General features: G+C 41.6%; 1 protein-coding gene and 1 non-coding gene across 6 annotated transcripts in view; one reads left to right on the top strand and one right to left on the bottom strand.

Moving 5' to 3' along the window:
* ZNF521 (zinc finger protein 521) overlaps positions 1-21,839 on the bottom strand; it is a 312,240-nt gene that overhangs the window by 236,114 nt on the left and 54,287 nt on the right.
* On the top strand, positions 20,478-20,546 carry MIR378C (microRNA mir-378c). Its single transcript, NR_107774.1, has one exon. It is a non-coding gene; the product is annotated as a microRNA mir-378c (primary transcript).

The raw sequence follows: 21,839 nt of genomic DNA, 5'->3' as shown, positions 1-21,839 counted from the left end.
TGGTGGCTCAGAGGATAAAGCGTCTGCCTTCAATGCGGGAGACCCAGGTTTGATCCCTGGGTCAGGAAGATCCCCTGGAGAAGGAAATGGTAACCCACTCCAGTACTCTTGCCTGGAGAATCCCTTGGATAGAGGAGCCTGGTGGGCTACAGTCCACTGGGTCACAAAGAGTCGGACACGACTGAGCGACTTCACTCACTCACTTAGTATGTGCTTTAAACTGATGCTGTGCTTGGCATGCATTCTTAAGGGAATCTTATGAGGAGGGTACTATTATTACATGGGTTTGCAGATATGGAAGCACAGAAAGTTGAAAGTTAAGTCACTCAGTCATGTCCGACTCTTTGCGACCCCGTGGACTGTAGCCCACCAGGCTCCTCCATCCATGGGATTCTCCAGGCAAGAATACTGGAGTGGGTTGCCATTTCCTTCTCCAGGGGATCTTCCCAACGCAGGGATCAAACCCAGGTCTCCTGCATTGCAGGCAGACGCTTTAAGCTCTGAGCTACCAGGAAGCACAGAGGAGTTAAGCAACTTCCCCAAATCACACAGCTATTAAAAAGCAGAGCTAGAAATTTTGCTCAAGCAATCAGACTTTTCTCAAAAATAAATACTATGATATACAGTTTTAACAACAAGGGAAAAAAAAAAAAAACACCTCTGTGTGGCCCACTCTAAGAGGTTTGTGATGGCCCAGTGTAGTGTGAAGTATCTTATCAGGCAGGTGGCTATAATAAAGCATGTGGTCAAAAATAACAGAAGGAATCACAGTCGGTACTTAATCAGCATTTATTAGAATCCTGCTGGCCTAAAACTAGCAGAAAAAAATCCTCTCATATCCCAGGCAAAGGTTTTTATCCTTTGTTCAAACTGGGATCCCACTTTTAAAACTCCTAAAAATAGCCCTTGCACCCTTCCTGAGAGAATAAGTAGGTTTTGAGGAAATCCCTCCTGCTTCCTGGTGGCTCAGACGGTAGAGAATCTGCCTGCAACGTAGGAGACCCAGGTTCGATCCCTGGGTTGGGAAGACCCCCTGGAGAAGGGAATGACAACCCGCTCCAGTATTCTTGCCTGGAAAATCCCATGGACAGAGGAGTCTGGCAGGCTATAGTCCATGGGGTCACAAAGAGTCAGACAAGACTGAACGACAAACACACTCCTGTTTTCAGACAATTCTGTTTATGAATCTGAGGATTTAGGGGGAAAAAGTAACTCCTGAGCTCCATTCTAAAGTATGTGTCAAAGTGCTAGTTGCTCAGTCGTGTCTGACTCTTTGTCACTCCATAGACTGTAGCCCGCCAGGCTCCTCTGTCCATGGGATTTCCCAGGCAAGACTACTGTAATGGGTTGCCATTTCCTTCTCCAGGGGATTTTCCCAAACCAGGGATCGAACCTAGGCCTGCCTGCATTGCAGGCAGATTCTTTACTGTCTGAGCCACCTGGTTAAGTCCTGAAGTATGAAAGGTAAAAATGAGAACACAGAGAACTGTTGAATAGTTTCATTAACATTTCTTCCAGCTAAAACTTTCAACAACTTTTTCGTTGGTGGCCATCAAGTGCCTCTGGAACCAGGTGAAGGGAGATAAGAGTGCAGAAGAGAAAAAGAAGATGGGTGCAAAGATGGAAAACAAGAGGAGAGTCAGAGTGGAGCCGGCTGGCTGGGAGAGGAGCATGGGGGGCAGCAGGCACGTCTAAAGCATGGAAGCCGGCACTGTGCAGCCAGCACAGTAGCCACTGAACCAGGAGTGAAGTTAGGCTGGTGTTTCAGACCCAGGCCTTAGGGGAGCAGGGCCTGCTTCAGGAATAATACAGGTCAGTGTCTGGAAGGAAGAGGTCAGCAGAGCTGCCCACCTACCAACTGGCCAAGCGCAGAATACGGGGTGGAGTGAGGGTGGTGATGGGAAACGCAACGACAGGCAATGGGGTGGTGCCAAAAAATCAGTATCTCATTACAAATGTGGCAGACTAGCATAGGAATCCTTTTAAAAGGACTGGTCAGCAGCTTAAAAAAAATGAAATTATATACATAACTCCACACCTCAAATGGAAATAGTATTCAAGTAGGAAATTCTGTTGCTTTTCTTCCCCTCTAGGCCTTTACCAGGGACACCTGCAAATAAGAAATACAGGATTAAAAAAAAAAAATCCCCCAAGAATAAAGCACTTTCTGATTGACAAGGACAGCAAAGAACACAGAAGATGGCTAAGTGAAAGGCACCACGTGGAGCCCAGATGAAAGAGCTTTTAAAATTTTTAGGGCGCCAGATTCAAGTGTTCCAGTGGATACTTAAACGTGCTTCAGCACAAAACCGTTTCCTCAGATGCATTAAGGGCTCCAAGAAGGACTTTAGCCACAGTGTGCTGGCTTTGTCCAGAAGGCAGCTGGCACCTCTGTTTGTATAATGAGCAGAGCAGGGCCTTTCTCCAAGGAGAGAACAACCAATCTCTGACGAGAAGGCCGCCCAGGCCTCTCACACGTATCAAAAATCATCTCCATGTGGGATTTTTTTTTTTTCCCCCCATGTGGGATTTTTTTTTTTCCCCCTCAGAAAAGAGCCTCCACCACTCGTAACATTGAAAAGTTGCCGCTTTCTCTCTGAGGTGGAATTTCACCTCAGTCGCCTGATTTTGCCCCTTGTCCTCTTCTTAAGGTGGCTCCGTTCTAATCTTAACCCTTGAAGGAGCCAGCACTCAGCAAGGGTCACAACCTGAGTGGAATTCGAGGGCTCTTCCCTGGTCTCGGGTCCCATACTGGCTAATTAAAAGTTGAGGTCAGGCTCCAACTTCTGGGCCACAATAAATACCCCTGTAAAACCCTCACAGGGTGGGTGGTGGCTGCATCAGCCAGAGCATTCATTTAAAGACAGGAATCATACCCCCTTCCAAGTTTATGTGTCTGCGTTTAGTATAATTAATTTCACTGTCTTGATGTTTCGACTGAAAACTTTGCTGAAGGCAGTCAGGAAAATCATTCAAGAGTTAAACATGGCCTTCAATTTCAATGTAAAATAACGTTGTGCTGCTATAATAACCTAAGGATACTATAAATTGGGATAAATCTGGAAACGTTGGACCCTCTCTGCGTTTCATGACTGAAGACCGGAATCTCTCCTTGCCACCATGACTAGAGTTTAAAACACTGTTATAATTTGCCAAATTCCAAAACAGTCGGTGTCTTACTCCCTCACTTTGAAACTGAATCAGTGACAAATCAATGCCCTGAGACAGCTCTATGATTATAGCCACACCTAAAGCACAAACCAATACTTTTCCCTGCCTCCCCACCCCCCCAAAAAAAAATTCACAAGCGGCCACAGCTGGAACTGTTTTACGCTGGATGGCTGGGTTCTGTGAGAACGCTCTCCTTGTCTTTTGTCTGTGAGGCTAAAAGAAGCTGGACTCAAAGGTAGCGTTCAGTCCCCGGAGGGGCCTGGGTAAACATGAGCCCAAGCCCCCAGCCCCCTCCTGATAAGGTCAGGTGACACGGTGTCAAAAGACAGCCAAGGAGAGAGCTAGAAAAGTGCACACACAAGGAGGATATTTTTCTTTCTCCTGACCAGAGATAATGAAGAGCAGAAATGGACTTCAAATTTTCTTATTCACTTGAACATGTAAGAAAGGGACTCCCACCCTCTCCAGCTCTACATAGGTACATATACCCACATTCACTACAGACTGAGACAGGTATGGATGTGTGTAATACACACACACACACACACCCCAGATCTGCTGCTGGAGCTACACTACTTCCTGAATCAATGCACACTTGATTTTAGAACTCGCGCATCTACTGCAAAACTGTCAAAGCACCCTGAGTTTTCCAATGCAATTCAACAGCAGCAAAATAACACGATGCCACCCATCACAATCAGGGAAATCCTTTCACCCAAAATGCCTGAGTGCTTCCAAAATCTGAGTTCTGAGGACAGAGGCTGCTGAGGGCTGGTGGAAAAATAAAAGGGAAAGAGAGAGTTCTAGGGATGAAGAAAGTCTTCAATAACGACGTGAGAGCTGGTCAGCAAAGTGGCCACACCACCAGTTATGAAGTGGGTAGAGCACAAAGCGAGACAGGCAGATGTAATAAAAGAAAAGCACCATAAGAAAAGAGAAAGAGATGAAGAAATATTTCCAAGTAACCAAGTCAGGTACAGTGGGAGTATTGACAAAAAAGAAAGAAAGAAACAGCTAAGGTTGCGAAGAAACCACAAAACTGATGATGCGCCTGAAAATGAAAATGACTTTTTGCATGTAAACAAAAGAGGTTTCTAGTGAGAAGGAATACACAGACACACACACAGACACACACACCTATGCTCTCTCACAGACACACACACAGAGGCATCAGGCATCTGACCATTTCAAAAGCAACATCTAAAATTTCATTAAAAAAGAGCCCAGCTGCTTCCTTACCCTGACTTTGTCTTTAAGGACTTAGCTAAGCTGAAGGAGTGGCCAGAAAAAGGAGGAAAAAAAAACACACACACAAAAACCACACTTCAACCCATCTCTCTCAAATTCTTTTATTTCAGCAATGCATTAAGCAATCTCCCTGCAGAGTTATTCTCTTCTTCCTGGTGTGGATAAAGCTCCCCCTGGGGAGCTCTGTAATTTCCAGCTTCTCCGAATTCAGGTATTAGTAAAGACCGCTTGGGGACACGCAACAATATAACTCTACATTTTCAGGCATTCGGAGAGAACCCCCTAAGGGTCCCAAGTTCAAATTTCTGAAATGTAGGCATTGTAAAAGGAACCTCGGGGGACTCCAGCAATAGAAATCTGCTGAATTCAAAGCATTTCCTAAGCCCTGGCAGGAGCCTTTGCTCCCACTGGAGGCTTTTTATAAAACATGTGTTGCTGACATGTTGACAGATTGCTCAGTGAAGTGTTAGGTGCATACACAGGCTGGCCATTTAGGGGGACATCAGTTTACCCTTCATCTCTACCTGAAGCACCATGTTTTATACATTACCCGAGGACAGGCAGAAAACAGACACTTTCCAACAAAGTATAGTATCACTTGGCAAAAGACAACCACCCCGTACACACACCTCTCTCTACCACCTACAAAACTATAGGCAGACTCCATGGTCCCACTTACACTCACCCGCATGCACGCGCACGCATGCACACAGGCTCACACACGGCTGTACAGAATCTCCCCCAAATCACAAAAAGGTCAGAAAATAAATTAAGTGTACAGTGCAAGGCCCGGCCTTGAAATTGCCTCCATGTATCACCCTTCTGCTACACAGGCCAGAGCTCGGAGGGTATAATGAGCAAAGGAATTTTCTAATGACAGCTGACTGTTGGGAGGTAATCTGATCAAAGGCCGATATTAAATCCAACTTCTGCTCATATCAGGGTATTAGTGATGTACGACTTAATAACCCAGCAGCTCCAAAAGTGCTGCCGTGGCAACAGGATGGAAATTGGGATAATAATGTATTCATGGTGCTGGCGACCTGGGGCTGAGTGCGCGCTCTCAGGGGAGGGCACTTCACCCTGAGCCAGACGTGTCTGGGCAAAATCACTTCACAAAGGACAGGAGTGGAATACTGAAGAGCTCTGGCACTGATGAGAGCGTCGATAAGGGGAAGAGTGGAATGAAGTGAACGGAGGGAAGGAAAAACATTTTCTGCAGAGGAGCTTGAGTGGTGCTTCTCTGGGAAACTGATGGGGCTCGAGCAGCTCTCCCCGACAAGTACAACCAAAATGGATAATTATTAAATGAACATAAAACTACATTCTCAGCCAAGTGCCGAAGGAGGAAGAGCACCAGCTTGCGTCAAATGACAGGATTTGCATGGTAGCCTCCACCCTGTCCGCGGCCCTACCTACCAGGGAACACGGAGGGAGGCCAGTGTCTGCCACCAACAAACACCCATTCTTCTCAGTCTTAACAAATCTCCCGTTGTGGCTACCATTTTATTCCTAGAGAGGGAAAAAAAAAGCCATCTGAAGACAAAACAAAGGTCAGACGCGAATTGGTCACTTCTTGGAGCCTGCGTCTCTCGCTGCTATGAAAACCAATCGGTACTATTCCTATCCTTGAACATAATCTGAGTGATGGCTCAACACCATTTGGGAAAGAGTATAGAAAGGGGACTGGGGATTTAATTAAGCAGGAGAGGGGTGGGGTGAAGATGCAGCAGCAAGGACCTGGCATCTCAGGGGTTAAGCACAGTGCCCACCTAGCCTCCTGTGACAGGAGACCCCTCTGCTTCCCGGGAGTGAGGAAATGAAAGCCCATACAAGGGTGATTTCAATTCCAAATATTTTTTGCAAATTACATCATATGGGACTTACATTTGCTGAAGACATCTTTAGAATATCGGTGAATATTCCAAAAGAAAATTGATGGACCAGGCATGTTACTTTGGGGAGAGGAGGAGAAAATGGCCCATTTTTCTTATCTGGACTAAAATACCTTCTCTGCTATGAGGGAAAGGGCTGTCTCTGTTGCTAATACAGAATATCCCAGAAAGAACAAAGAGACCAAACATAGCCAGCAAAGTTGGTAAAAATGTGGCCTCGAGAAATATTCCTGGGGGTGGAGGTGGGGGGTGCGGACGGGTCGGCTTCTCTTCTGAGGAAACTGACTCTGGGTAATCACTCTGACATGCAGCGAGACAGAGGGGCGATTCCTAATTTCTGATCCTCGCAGCGCCTGATGCCAACAACGTACACATTGTACTCTTAAGCGCGCTTCCTGCCTTTCCTAGTATTACAGATAATTTGCTAGTTTCAGAGTGTACTTATTACAGGACTGTCAGAGGAGTTTTTGTTTCAACAACACGTTAACTTTACTGCACTTATAAAAAACATTATATGTCCCCTGTGATTCTGTGTGTTTAAGAGCAGCGAAATGTTATTGATCCCAGTGTGACAAATCAAGAGTTAGGTAATGTCTACAAAACTCAATTTTCTGCAAGACATAAAAACCCTTTTTATGAAACCCCTCCTTAAGAAATTCAGGAGAAATTCAGGAAGAAGGAAAGAAGAAAGAAAGCAAAAAGGTGTGTGAAGGTCAGCGACTAGTACTTATTAATGTAATAAATGTAAGTCTATTCTAAGGACAGGCAGATGACCACAGAGGCCAATTTAGACTAATATTTACTTTCACTACTGTAAAGAGATATCTGCAGAACAATTTTTAAAAATGACTTTTTGGGACAGCGAGTACTTTGGAAAAGAGCGGTAGACAGCAGCCAGTTTCCTCTAAGCGCCATGTGACTTCAGACGCACACACAGGTATCCAACTTCTTGTTGGCAGCTCAGGCAGTAAGAGTCTGCCCGCTTGAATCTCTCTATAATGGACTTTCGCAGAACTCATTTGCTTTAGAAATGTCACAGTGCTGGAAACATCTCATTCTGATTCACATTAAATCTCTTAATTCCCATGATCTTTTTTTTCCCTCCCAGGAAAGAAAAGAATCCCAAAAATGCTTCTTCATCATCGCAATAAGAGGACTTGCAAACCTGGTGGATGACAGGAGAGGGAAAAAAATAAAAGAAGAAGAAACCACGACTGTATAACATTAATAATCTGGTTGTGATTTGTACCAAATCCATTTGCATGCACAGAAATTTCATAACTCTGCATACATATTTGGATTTTTCCCCCAACTGTTCAGGGACAGTAAGCACTGATACTGCATTTAATTAACAAGCAAATGTGATACCCTTCGATGTGAACAATACTGAGCGGATTGCTTAAGTTCTTACAAAGATAAACGTATTACAAGCATCACCGTACCACCACAGAATATTAGAGCAGTCATTTGCTATCAATTTCCCAAGCAAACTTTGGTCTCCCCCAAGGCCAGTCTTTGGTCCACATCTACCCTCAACTCTTCCCTTTTGAGTCTTGGCTTCCATAGTGAAATTTGCTTTCCAGATCTGCTGGTCGCTCACTCTTTCTCCTTTCTTCTTTTTTCTCCCTCTCTCTTTTTCCTCTACTGCATTCATCATTATTCAGCTGCATTATAACACTTAAAAAAAAAAAAAACCAGCTTTGAAAAAAAAAAAAGAGAGAGAGAAATCATTTGATTTTCATTGCCCTGGAGAGAATTAAATACCCCCAAGGAAAAATTCTGGTACATTCTCTGCACACATTTACATGCAGCCAGTGAAGTAAACATTTCCATAATTGCTCACTTCAGAACACGTTACCCAGTTCCTAGGTACAATAACTGTCAGGAGTCAATGAGGAATAAAGAATTTTCCTGAATCCTTGCACATAACCTGACTAGCATTAATAACTCCACAGTTGTACATAAGTTAAGAAATGGATTACTGCCAGACATCAGCCTTGCTCTGAACATTCTGGTCATATGCTCTTCATGCTGCCATTAACAAAATAAATAAGTGTGTCTTTTTTTTTTAACTTACAGCTATTGATAATAAAAGCATTCTTTACCTTCCTCCTGTTTAGAAGAAAAGGCAATAGCCAAAACTCTAGATATTCTTAACCTTGGAATTACAGCAACAACATATGGCTTCCATTTACTTCCAATTTTACTCGTACTGTGAGCTTCTTTGGTGAAGTTGTCTTCTATTGCTAAATGACAAAATGAATGATGAAATTCAGTTGCTATGCTAGAAAAACAAAAAAACAAACCATGGTGGTTAATCCCTAAGGAAAACTGGACTTCGGTTATGAATCATCCTTACCAGCAATCTTGTAAATCTTAAATAAAAGTCTTTATGTCCTAAAAAGTATTGTGAATAAACATTATTTTCTTTTAAACCCCTGGCAGAAAGAGTCCTTCTCCCTCTCCGAGCCCTTTGCAACTGAGGTTAGAGAGTATGCCACCAGCCTTCAGCGATGATTTGAACAAAACTTGCCTTGTGCAGGAGACATCAATGAAAAAAGGGAGCATGAAGTCTGCTCTGTTTTTATTGCCTGCTTGCAGGGCTCCTCATATTGCCGAAACTACAATGAAGAGCTTGAGCAGCACATAATATAAAACTAACCCATTGGCTCTTATGGCATTTGTAATTTTTCTACAAAATGAAAATGTGTATACTTTGTTATCAGATAAATCTTTACAAGCTCCCCACCCCCATCTTTCCCTAGCCAGCCCACTCCTCATTCACCACCTCCCCCTCCCAACTCTCCTGTGCGGTCTATGCTGTATCCAGTCTTTCTGATGACTTCAAAAAGATGGTCATTGTCTAATTAGGCTGGAACAATGTCTGGGTAAACAAAATATAAATTCAAAAGGGACGGGAAATTACTTTTTAATTTTAAAAATGTGGCCAGCCAGACAGTCAACTTCTACAGACCATAAAAGTGTAGCTCTGTGTGTTATAAACTATTTATGACATGTTCAAGGAAGTTTTTCACCCAGGCAGAAAATATCCTTTTAATAAGCCCTTTTTACTACAAGACGCTATTATTGGTGTCTTCTTTATTGTTGTTTTCATATTTTCAGCATAAATATGGTGCAAAAAAAGATAAAGGCAATGCCACACACAACTGAAATGTTATACAATTTGCTAAAATGATGAATAAAATTAAAACTGCCTGTCAAAGCAAAATGAAAAGCAATTTTGTTTGCAATGTTCATAGCCGCTACGGAAAAGCAGGCAAATTCATGAACTGCAAGTAGGCTGCAGTTTATAAGCAGCCACAATAACCAAAGGAGGTGCTCTGATTAATAATAATATCAAGATGAACTGCAGTTGGAAATTCAGAACCTTCTAGTCTTCGGAAAGGCCAATTCTATTCTCTGCTCCCCTGATCTGACCCAAGAGTTAATGTCAGCCTAATCTGGGTGATTATGAACACCTTATAAGGCTGGTGTTTGATTCCAAATTTAAATTTCATCAATCATTTCAAGCACTAACACCTGTGAAACAGGTATTCTTTGCGCTTCTTCCCAGGCCCCCTGCTGGGATCCCAGCATACAGACTGAAAATGAGTAAGTAGGCAGAAAGGTGCAAATACCACTGTTTGCTACCAAATTCTAGCCAGAGCACTTTCTACTGAGTTTGGTATCTTATGCACAGTAGGCTATCTTTTTGAATGGAAGGATTAATGAATGAATGAATGAATACATGCTGCTGCTGCTACGTCACTTTAGTCGTGTCTGACTCTGTGCGACCCCATAGACGGCAGCCCACTAGGCTCCCCCGTCCCTGGGATTCTCCAGGCAAGAACACTGGAGTGGGGTGCCATTTCCTTCTCCATTGCATGAAAGTGAAAAGTGAAAGTGAAGTCACTCAGCCGTGTCTGACTCTAGCGACCTCATGGACTGCAGCCTACCAGGCTCCTCCGTCCATGGGATTTTCTAGGCAAAAGTACTGGAGTGGGGTGCCATTGCCTTCTCTGGAATGAATACATAAATGAATTCATTTCTGTAGTACAGTCCATTTTGTTTACAGCATGTACATTTGATTTAGATGAAACATAAAGCTTTGTGGGGTGCCTGAGAAAAGGCCAGTCATGAAACCACTGTTAGAAAAGAGGCATTAGTCACTTTACTACAACTATTAATAGCCTTGCCAAAATGTTGAAGCTCCAGAATGGAATTCTACCAAGATATAATTGAATGATCAGAAATGTAGGCTCTTTCTTTCACATTCAGCCATAAATAATGCCCCGATGAAATTTTTCTCATTGAAAATTGTCCGTGGTCAACACCAAATTCTCCATTTTTACCCTCTATCTAAAGTGAAAATGGACAAAAATCAAGCATTTCATTAAAATGAGCACTACCCCACTTATTTGAAAAAAGGTATCAATTAAGTGCAACAAAATGAATACATGTTCCATGTCAGCATTTTGGTTGATGAAAACCTCCCTAAGTTCTCACAGGGAATGTTTGAATGGGATCATCTTATTTGACAGTAACCCTTGGTATGGGTCATTCAGAAGCAGTGGGATTAAACACAGCCTCATAAGAGTAAATTATGATTTTGAGCTTCAGACTTGGGATTACAATAATTTAGAGTTAATTCAGAGAAAGCTGATTTTCCCAGTAAGCAATTAGTTCAGCTAGAAGTCTCGTCTTCTACCAGGAGAAATACAGGTGGAAACTGCCTTTAAAAATCCAAAGATCCCTGAGCCGATAAACACCACAACCGCTACAGATAATTTCACTGTCAGTCGACGACCACCACCCTTCTCACCAAGCCCTTGGCGTGCCACCTTAGCAGTTAAACAACACACACCTCTATAGGTATTATTTGTGTTTTTCCACTGAGGAAACTGGAGACGATGTAGAATTTTTGAGTTTCTAGAATACAATCATCAGTACCATCTCTAGTTACAATTGTGCTTGGAAAGTGTTTGAGGCTAAAGACGTTTTTATCCCAGTGATTTGGAAGTTCCAATCACTTCACCAAGAAAACAAACAACAACGACAACAAAAATTGTTTCTACTTCCTTTGGCACAAAAAGATTTTAGTACTGATAGTGTTGGCACACAATACGTACTTGCTTAATACCTACCAAGAGGAAGAAAAGAAAAAGGGGGAGGGGAAAACAAAAGAAATACGGGAGGAAAAGTAGTGCCATTACGGCACATTTTTTTAAATAGCCACATATAATTTTCCCTGGAAAAATCAATAACATGTCTTTGGCTTGAACTCAGCGAGATGAGCATGGCTACTGACATCTATGCTTGACGCTTGCCCCTTTCCCACTTTTTGCTGTATCTCCTAAAACTCCGACGCTGACTCAGATGTCAGACCCTATAATCTGGTGAATCTTATATATTTACTGTGAGAATATTCCCAACTGCATAGTTGTTCAAGCCCTGGGCCTCTTAGTTACCATCAGTACCATGTCATGGTACTTACACTTGACACAAAATGTCTTAACATCAGGGAACAATAAGGGAGCATCTCTGCAGAAATGACTCTCCCCAACAGTGGTATTTTAAAATCTCTCCACAGCCTCCTGGTATCATGGCTAGCTGTGTCTCCTCTTGTGTCTGTTATATGACTACCTGTGCACAGGTACAGGGAAGTTATCAGGAAAAGTGTTGAGTAATATATTTTCATTAACACACTACATAGTAGGTGGATGTGGGAACCAAGAGGAAAATGTTATCAACATTGTCAGGGGAATGACCCCCTCAGACAGAAACATATGGCTTCTCTTCTGGTTTCTGCCACTACCAGCCATGAAACCTTGAAAGAGCTTCAGCTTTACCCCAGATTACTCAGACATGAAAGCAGGAGGTGAGGGGATTAGGAACTAAAGTAGAGGCCTTCAAACTATTTTTGCCGACTTGTTCTCCAAACAAAATATTAATCGGAGGATCCAAGACTAATAAATGTGCTTTTAAGAAAACCACATAGTTGGAATCCAAGATGGGATGCTCCAAGTCCACCCCCCATTCCCAGCCCCCAGCTCCACCCTTTTCTCCTTCTCAAACTATTGGAATTCCTAGACTTCCCAAAGCACAGCCCAAAACCATCGTATTAAATGATCTCCAAGGTCACTGCGAAGTATACTTGCCTAGTGGTTTCTTTTTTGTGCATTTTACTTTTAATTCTAAGTTGAAATTTTAATTTTCTTAATTCAAGGTAATAAATTGGGAGAGAGAGATAGAATATAAAATACAGTGAAAAGCTCTGGATACACTGTTGCTTAGTAATCATTTTAATCAATAATTAAACAAAAATCATCTACATAATGGCTTCCCCCAAAAGCTATCTTCCATCCCAGAGTTTATCACTAAACACTCCTTCACCTTCTGCCCAGATGAGGGCTCCAAAAAGAGTTGTTGCTGCACTAACAGATTTTCTTGTGCCCGTGTACACACACACACACACACACACACACACACACACACACACACACTCAATCACTCACTCACTCTGCAATTTCTTAGAGGTCTCTAAACAGACATTACCAAGAAATTTACACTAGAGAATCAATCAATCATTGCTCCAGGAGTACAATATTTAAAACTAGCTTTTCTGGATTCTTCCTCAAGGTGATCGCACTATTGCAGCTCTTTAGAGATTTAACAACAAAATTATTATTTCCAAACTTTAATTGAGCTTCTTAAGATAGGTATTTATGATACTCTTCAAAACACTTGGAGATTTTATGCTCTACAGTGGAATATTTCATTGTTTTATTAGTTTTCACTTTTTATATTTCAGGTATTTAAATAGTATTATGTGACTTTATCTGGAAAATAAATCAATTTGGCAATTTGCTTTTAGCAAACAGTGATTCCATAGCTTCTTGAACACGATACAACCTTCAAGCAAGCCATCCCCCTTCAAGCCTCCACCAGAGGATATTTTATGACTGCCACATGATTTAAATTAAAGATACATTTTGAAGGCACAACACTCTTTCAAAAAAGTAATGTCTTATGATTAGCAAATTAAGGATGAGTTTTTCTTGTTTGCCTGCAAATAATTTCTCCAATCCAGAGCATGAGAAGTGAACTCAAGTTAAGGAATACTATCCTTGGTAAGCAGTAACCTAAAATCTTAAAATGTTCATCTTTATCATTGGTATTTTGAAGTTGCAACTTTGATCCATATCAACATAAAAAAGAAATGATTTTATTAACATTCTCTTTCATTACTGGATAATACTCTGCAATGCTGTTACTACTGGGGAACTATTAAGGGTTTCCCTGAAAGAGGAATTCACGATGATTTTAAAATAATAAGAGTAATAAAAATGTCTTGCTTTCTCTAGATAAGATGAGCATTTTCATTTTCTCCTTGCTTTCATTTTCTGCTGATCCTCTGGTCAATTTGCATCTAGGTATGATCCAAGAGACTGCATTCATCAATAAAGATGCATAGAGCATGGGACAATAATTATGCTACAAATTAATTCTCAAATTTGATTCTAAAGGCCTGGATCTCTTCCTCCGTACTCTGAAAAAGCAGGCCTTCATTTATTATTTTTTAATTATTAGACTGGGAGCAAGTGTTATTTCTCACCATGTGTAAATCACACTTGCAAGTGACAAAACAGGACATGTGGTAGAAAATTTATCTCCACCTCTCACAATTGCCTTCCATCTTTAGGAGCAGTGCTGTGTTGCGGGGTTAAGTCACTTCAGTCGTGCCCAACTCTTTACACTGCTATGGACCGTAGCCCGCCAGGCTCCTCTGTCCGTGGGATTCTCCAGGCCGAGAATACTGGAGTGGGTTAAGCCATGCCCTGGGATCAAACCCACGTCTCTTATGTCTCCGGCATTAGCAGGTGGGTTCTCTATCACTAGTGCCACCTGGGAAGCTCATTGGGAAGCAGGTTTGGGCGCAAATCTTTCTGTACAGCTCTCTCTGGCATCTGTTTCTCTTTCACATAAGGTTCCTTTTTTAAAAAAACACTGATTTAGTGTACATATTTACAAGAAAAGTGCAGGAAAACAAACGGACACCCTAAATAATTATAACAAATGTGTGTGCGCGCAGAGTTGTGTCCAACTCTTTGTGACCCTTTGGGCTGTAACCTGCCAAGCTCCTTTGCCCATGGGATTTTTTCAGGCAAGAATACTAGAGTGGGTTGCCATTTCCTCTTCCAGGGGATCTTCCTGATCTAGGGATCAAATCCTCATCTCCTGCGTCTCCTGCACTGTAGGTGTATTCTCAGCCACTGAGCCATTAATTTGTAGCATGAAACAACTACACTAGACAAGAATGAGCATCCTGGTAGCACCCAGAACTTCTCACCAGCTCCTCCCCAGGCCATCTATTCCATCTACCCTAAAGGCAGCTACTAACTGACTTTTGTGGTAATGATTTCCTTTCTTCTTGTTATCTCACCTTTGTACACAACCTTAAACCGCACAATCCAGTTCTGCCTGGTTTTGAACTCTATGTGAATGGATTCATTCTAAATACACCCTCTGTTGTCCTGCTTGAGTCGGCTCTACATGTGTCGGGGTTATTCATCTTCTTGGCTGTAGACATAGCTCTTTCATTTTCCTTGCTCATAATATTCCATTATTTCAATGCCCACAGTTTATCTCCTGGTTGGACACCTGAGTTGTTTCCAGTTTTTATTATTACAGACACTGTTGCTATGACTATTCTGTTACGCGTCTCCTGTACACATGTTTCTCTAGGGTATTGAGAAGTGGGACTGCTGAGTCACAGAATTTTCATATCTTTAAGTTTACATGGATAATGTCAGACCATTTTCCCGAAGTGGTTCTACCAATTTGCATTCCCATCTACAGTGTCTGAAGTTCCCCATCACCCCAGATCCTTGTCAACACTTAGCACTGTCACACTTTCTGCCAATTTGGTGGGTATGTAGCCTAAGAAATTTTGCTTTTGTCACATTCCTGTTACCTGGCTCACAAGCACTGCATAAGCACAGACAGCATGGAAACAGGTGAAGGTGAGTCCTTTTTTTATGTTCCTTGTTTCTCAATGGCTGTAGTCAGTTTTAGACCTTGTGATTTAAAAACTACCTTCCTACACTATTTCATTTCCTATAACTTTACAAAATAGACTGTGTAGATCTATGATCCCTGGAAATACTATCCCATTTAATAGGACTACTAGGTACAAAAAGCCTAATTCCTCAAAGAGAAATTACTGCTAAGTGCCACTACCCTCCCCTGTAGATACTATTTTATTCGGTAATACTATAAGTTACACTTGAGTTCTTTTTGTATAGAAATTTCACATTTTGAGCATCAGTTTCAAATATGCAAGTAGCACATTTCCTATTTGCCTAGACTTGCTACAAATTTGGGACTTGAAATTCTGTCTCCAAAAACAGTCATACTTCATTCTAAATAGAAGTCCATTGTTGACAATCTTGAGACTTAAACCTCAGGAAGTTGGTGGGGTGTATATGGAATGGGAAAAAAGATCAGAGAATTTTCCTTGAACAAACACTCTTCCTTAGTGTTTTGACCTTCTCAGATCACACTGGGGGATGTTTACATTGAAGAACCTGTCTAACTTCCTCTCCGTCTCTGCAAATACCTTCTTTTCCTCAAGGTCAAGTTCAAGTCTCCCCTGCCACGAAGTAGGCCTTCCTGGAACAGGATGAACCTTAATAACCTCTCACGACTTGACTATACACTTTGGTGCTTAACTATATCTCTAAGATGTATCTCCTTTGTTTAATCATAATTATAATCATTGGACATTAAGTTCCTAGAAAACATAAACCTTTCCTATTTTGTTAAATGCTGCATCCTCAAGAAATTGTGCATGGAACATAGTTGATGCTCAAAAAATAAGTACTAAATGAATAAATGAAAAAAATTATTTTTTTCTGTACTTGTTTGATATGTACATGTGGTTACCTTATGGATGTTAAAGATTCATAATAAGCAGTCATTTGGTTTCCCCTACATCACTAAAGGTGACAGATGTATAATATATTGAAATGGACACAAAATAAGACCCACAATCTGTAAGATTGGCACTCCTTTAAAAAGTCTATAGTATAAAATTGAAGTTAAAAAACTAGAGAATATATTACATAAAATAAGGACAAATACCTGGCATTTATACTTTATAATCCAGTTTTTCTAACAGATACTACAGTAAGTAGGTGATGGTCATAATCAGAGTCTGTGATAGCTTGCACAAAATCAATTGATAAGATTCAAGCTACAGCAAATCCATGCAAAATTCTTATCAAATCCTTCCTGATTTGTTTGGTGTCATCAAGATATTAAAAGAAATCATCACTGGTGCTTTGAGAGTGCAAGACTATAATACAGTTTCTACTAGAAAATGTAAAACGTGAATGTAAACACTACTGACGCAGTATGACTTCAGAAAATAATAATATTGCAAGTCCATGACAGTTCTGTCCAAATGGAATACCTACCCGACTGTGCTGTGTCAAAAAGCGGACACAGACCACAGGGCCTCGAGGAAACTGTAAACAGAGAGAAATCAATAATTCCTCCACCTGTTCAGAGATGAACACTCTATTTTTAAGGAATACCTATATAGAAGCTTTTGTTTGCCAGAAGTCAGAGTTAGACATGTCAGACATTTCTGTCCATTTTTATTATAAGAATCTCCATAAATCCTTGGTAAAAATCCTCAAATAGAAGTCCTTCCCACTCTTAGACTTCCCAACGGAGTCGTTCACAGATAAGCATGTTCATTTATTCACTTAACATTTACTGAGGTCCCACTATGTACCAAGGACCTGGGCAACGTACAACACATTCAATTACTGATGCCAGTGTTTTGTTAAAGAGTCTTTTCTTTGTTTTGAAAAAAATCCCTTAACTACTGTAGAGTTATTCTGCTCAGAAAGCACAGGTTAGTCCTGAGTTTCATTTAGGTCACAGAAGAAAAAAAAATGTGTATAATCACACAAAGAAACACAAACTATACCAAAACCTTTGGATTACCAACTCTGCCTGCCTGTTCTTCCAAATGACATCATAATCAAAGGTCTCTACCTATTAATGAATCTGGGACAAAGTCATGAAGCCAGAACATCTCTTGGATACATTCTGCCTGTGTTTTGGCACATAGACAGGTCAGTGTAAATTTCAGATTAGCCTTTAGGCTTCTTAGGGCACCTCTCTCTCCTGTTACATCAAATCTAAGGTGTTGTTATATCAAACCTAAGGCTCGAACGAAGAGATAATTACACTACACATCCTTCCTCATCCCCTGCTGTCACATCTCAAGCAGCTACAATCCTAGGACCTTTACACCCCTTTAAAGATGTCTTTGGAATTCAGTTTCCCCTCATATGTTTACATTTTAAAAATGAACAGCTTGGTGCTCAGAGTGGTACTTTATATGATTTTCCTTGACCCTGCTCCACTGCAGCGATTGCACTGACCTACTATATTTTTGGAAACAATAATCACTATGAAGCATAAGATATTAGACTTAGCTGGTTTAAAAGAAAAAATAAAGAGCACTGGAGGAGGAATAACTCATTATGCTGGAAAGATGGGAAGCAATTCACAGGTAGTAGTAACTGGAACACACGTGTGACTTCACTGAGAGAAATTTAAACATTCTAAAGTTTCACTCTAGACGCAGGATCTCATCGCTCTTCTGAACAGTGAGCCTGCCCTGAAACAATACAGCCCTGGCTCCCAGCCAAATGACCAGACCACAAACGTGGATACACCTTGGACAGCGGACATCCTGGGCGCAGCAGCAGCAAAGTTCCAGCTCCCACCACTTCCCACGTGGAAATCCAGCAAAGAAAAACAATCCGGCAGTCACGTGACCCAGGTTTGTCATCCTCTGCATCTGTCTCCATGTGTAAACATCTCAGTGCAGAAGGAAACTGACTCATCCCTGTCAGGAAAAGTCCGTTTTCCTCTGCCTAGCATCTACCAGGACTTGGCCCACGTGAGGTCTGGGTAGGAAGCCCTACAGGACACGCACTTGTAACTTTACAAAGCAGAAGCTCAACTGCTTCAAACATGCTCATGCCACAGAGCCCAACGAAGGAGTCCTGGAGAAAACGAATAAGGTGAAACCAAATAACAAACAGAGATTGATTTTAAACCGAAATTTTCTATGAACCAAGGGGGAATGTGAAAAAAAGTAACTGTGAGGAATTCTGAATACAGATAAAATGATAAACTTCAAAATTATGGAGACTGTAGTACTTTCATCGGGAGAAAAATAGTTCAGGCACCACTCAATTATTGCACTGTCTTCTACTCCTAATAGCATTTAGAAGATTAGAGGGGAAAACATTGTAATGTCTTTCATAAAATCGTCCAGACGAAAAAACCTCTATATTTGACCAATGGTTCTTTATCAGTAAAGATTCCCAATGACATATGATAACAGGTTGTTGTTGTATGGTCGCTAAGTCTTGTCCAACTCTTTTGCAGCCCCAGGGACTGTAGCCCGCCAGGCTCCTCTGTCCACAGGATTTCCCAGGCAAGAATACTGGCGTGAACTGCCATTTCCTTCTCAGGGGACCATCCCAATCCAGGGATCAAAACCATGTCTCCTAAGTTGGCAGGCAGATTCTTTACCACTGAGTCACCAGGGAAGTGCCATGACAAAGGGATTAAACATTAAGGACACCATGATACAAGGAGGGAAGGGGATACAGTTTAAGAAAGTACTGTATATAAATTCTTATTTCCAATTTCTCAGTTTGATACAGAAGATCAATTAAAATTACATGACAGACTTGGAAGAAAAGAAGTGATCATAAGAAAGACTTGGGTTTCTGCAGTAAGTTGTGTTTCCCAAGGATGTGACAACAACCCCAGCCCCCATGACCTTCTTATTTCATCGTCAGAAAGTGAAGTTGGTTTCCCTTCCTCTGGAATTTGAGCTTCTGTTCAAAGAACCCGGAACTTCTGTTAACCAACAAAATAAGATGGACATAAAAACACTGTGTTATTTCTGAGCCTGGGTATCAAGATACGGAAATTGAGACCTTGGAGCATTCCTTGGAACTCAGGCCCCTGATGTGAGAAGCCAGAGAGAGGGAGAGCCAAGGCTCACACCCCCTTGCACAGCCCTAGCTAAGCACCCAGTGGCAGCCAGGACCAGCCATGGGGACCTCCAAGTCAACCTCATGAAACCGGGAGACCCAATCAGCCAACCCGACCTTGAAAAGTAATAAATCATTATTGTTTTTAAGCCACTAACTTTTATGGTGGTCCATTACCCAAAAAGAAACTAAAAATATCAATGTGCTGTGTGTGCTAAATCACATCAGTCGTCTCCAACTGCAGGCAGGTTCTTTACCCCCTAGCACCACTTGGGAAGCCCTCAAAATATCAATAATACTTTATTAAAGCAAGATTATAATACACTGACACACACAGACACATAATATGGCAATATAATAAGAATGGTTATTTTGAAAATAAATGTTTTGATCTAAGAGTGTATAAATAAGAGAATATTCTCATTTTGGTATGTCTTTATATCTGTTATTATTAAAAGTTTTGGAGGTACTAGAAAGATCATAAAATGTCCCAAAGCAAACTTAAGTGAAGGAGCTACTGCAAATTTTGAAAGTTATAATAGAAATATTAAAGTTCCTCAAAAACATTTACAAATATTTAATCTCAGCAAAGATATTAAAAAGGCATACGCTCCTTATATTGAAAACTTTCTGGGGAATTTCCTGGCAATCCAGTGGTTAGGACTCAGCACTTTCACTGCTGGAGCCCAGGTTCAATCTCTAGTCATGTCTGACTCTTTGCGACCCCATGGACTGTAGCCCTCCAAGGTACTCTATCCATGGGATTCTCTGGGCAAGAATGCTGGAGTGGGTTGGCATGCCCTTCTCCAGGGGATCTTCCTGACCCAGGGATCAACCCTGGGTCTCTTGCATTGCAGGTGGATTCATCACTGCTAAGCCACCACGGAAGCCCAGAGTACATCTACTTACAGATCTGGTACAAGTTCTGGACCACAACAAATGTGCCCACTTGAAGAAGGCAAGGACATCACCCTCTAAAAAGCTGTTATTCAACCTGGAATGTGTTTCAGGGTAATGGCTTGTGGTGTGATCCATTATTCATCTCACCTTGAAGAAACAACTGGGAAAGCAAAACCACCACTGGACTTGGAGTCAGAAGTTCCATGTGTGAGTCTTGGTAGGGCCAGTGGATTGCTAAGTAACACTGAGTCTGGATTTTCTGTTCCGTAAAAAGCGAGTGGGACCAGATGAACTCTAAGGGTCTTCTTAGCAGTAACCTTGCATTACTCTACTCTTCAAAACCAAATGGAAAACTGCTGTCTTCTATAGCCCTCCATGTGTGTAGAGTACCTAGCGTACTTCTGAATTTCCCCTATTTGTTTGTAGATGCCAGGGGGCAGGTGGCAGGAAGAAGAAGGGCTATGAGAGAAGAAAGAAGGGTGCATGGAAATTGTTAGAGGCATGTGACATGCACGAGGTGAAGAAGCAGGGCTGTCACATGCTGGCTGTTCAGCAATGGCAGATGGCCTGGGCAGGCCCATGCTGCAAGTTAGCAATGGTAGGCTAGTGGCACCTTGGTGACACGCCACATCCAAAACGCAGGTGAGTGACGTACTCTCATTCAACTGACTTCTCCATCCCAAGACACACACAGAATGGAGAATATTTTACAATGTTGAGGTTAAGCAGGATGGTGTTGAGGTTTGTTGGGTGCACAAAAGTTCCATGTGCTACACTGTGTTTTGGAAAATGTTCCCTGGAGTCCTATATCCAAAATAAGCATGACTTGGCTGTATTAGGACTTCTTCTCTAATAATGATATGTAGAAACTTTCTCTGTAGGAATACTAAGATTTGAAACAATCAAGACGGACAAAGCAGAGAGTCCTAGATTGCAGTTCTGCCCTGGATTCAAAAACAGTTTCTCCATTGGAAAATTTGATGTGCTATTTGCTAAATAATTAAAGAATATAGGTTATCACCCAGAGAAAACGGTCTGTCCATGTTGGGACGTTTAAAAGGCTCTTATGTTTTAGCAGGTATTCTAAATTATACATGATACTGGAAGCGAGAAATATCACCAGTCTTTTGAAAGAACACAAAATCCAAATATTCAAGTATGTTAATTGTGGGAGAGACTGTGTCAGTTGCCTACCTCAAAATCCAATTTTCCATTCCAATGAGATGTAAGTGGCATAACTGTATGGGGTTTATGGGAAGGATGCTTAAGAGGAGACCACTTAGACTGGAAGCCCTCTTATCTCTTTTGTCTTCTTTTCCTACTCTCCATCTGCACATGATGACATGGACACCAGCAGCCAGCCTGGCCTGCTTCACAATGTCAGCACCACCATGAGAAGCAGAGCACCAAGAAGGAAAACCAGCTCTATATTGCTCATCTCTAGAATTCTCACATTTAAGCAAAAAATAAACTTTTTTCTAATTTAGGCTGCTGTTCTTTGAGGTTCTTCTGTTGTACATATTTATAGCGT

The sequence above is a fragment of the Bos taurus genome, chromosome 24 (genome assembly GCF_002263795.3).
Source record: "Bos taurus isolate L1 Dominette 01449 registration number 42190680 breed Hereford chromosome 24, ARS-UCD2.0, whole genome shotgun sequence".
Taxonomy (NCBI): domain Eukaryota; kingdom Metazoa; phylum Chordata; class Mammalia; order Artiodactyla; family Bovidae; genus Bos; species Bos taurus.
Note: the sequence above shows the minus strand (reverse complement) of the source record. Positions and strands in the feature narration are given on the sequence as shown.